The sequence below is a fragment of the Colobus angolensis genome, unplaced genomic scaffold, assembly GCF_000951035.1.
Source record: "Colobus angolensis palliatus isolate OR3802 unplaced genomic scaffold, Cang.pa_1.0 Scaffold598, whole genome shotgun sequence".
Classification (NCBI taxonomy): Eukaryota; Metazoa; Chordata; class Mammalia; order Primates; family Cercopithecidae; genus Colobus; species Colobus angolensis.
In genome coordinates this window covers 99,567-100,225 of record NW_012119576.1, presented here as the reverse complement: position 1 = coordinate 100,225, position 659 = coordinate 99,567, and the positions used below count along the sequence as shown (strand labels likewise).

The 659-nt window shown below is 36.4% G+C and overlaps 1 long non-coding RNA gene across 1 annotated transcript in view; it reads right to left on the bottom strand.

The window, feature by feature from the left end:
* The window catches only part of LOC105526550, a 9,351-nt gene that overhangs the window by 7,893 nt on the left and 799 nt on the right, over positions 1 to 659 (bottom strand). The window contains exon 2 of the long non-coding RNA XR_001004091.1: positions 10 to 107. This is a non-coding gene — a long non-coding RNA (uncharacterized LOC105526550). The remainder of the gene's footprint in view (positions 1 to 9; positions 108 to 659) is intronic.

Here is a 659-nt window from a genome sequence, read left to right as displayed (position 1 = left end):
TGTGTGTACCTGTAATCCCATCTACTTGGGAGGCTGAGGCAGGAGAATCGCTCGAACTCGGGAGGAAGAGGTTCCAGTGAGCCAAGATCTTCCCGTTGCACTCCAGCCTGTGTGACAGAGTGAAACTCTGTCTAAAAAGAACAAAAACAAAAAATAAAAAAGGAAACAGAGACCTAGAAGTGGGATTACAGCAAAGGTTTTGAACATTTTAAGGCTTTTGAGAGCCAGATTCAGACTCCCAGTAGTTTTACATGACAGTGCTACAACATCCTCACTAAGTAGTAAGTATTCGGGTTAATCAAAATTTTAAATTATTCTGGTGTGTCAATTTGAACACTAGAGTGATATAAAAACAACTTAAAAACTTGAATTCAATAATTTTACAATTGTATTGCATCTTAAAATATTTTATAGTAAACTTGGATAAAATATATAAATAATCCAAGGGTGTAAAGTAGAAAGTGAAAGCCCCCTTCTCCCAGTTCCAGCCCCCTGATGTTGCCAATATTAAACGTTGTATATCCTTGCAGACATACATCTTTGATTTTTGCCCTCATGTACATTACTCATGTAAAAATTATTTCTGTTGAGTAGATTCCTAAGACTGCTGTATTATATGATCTTTTTAAAGTATGTTGCTAAATTTCCCCTCCCTTCCC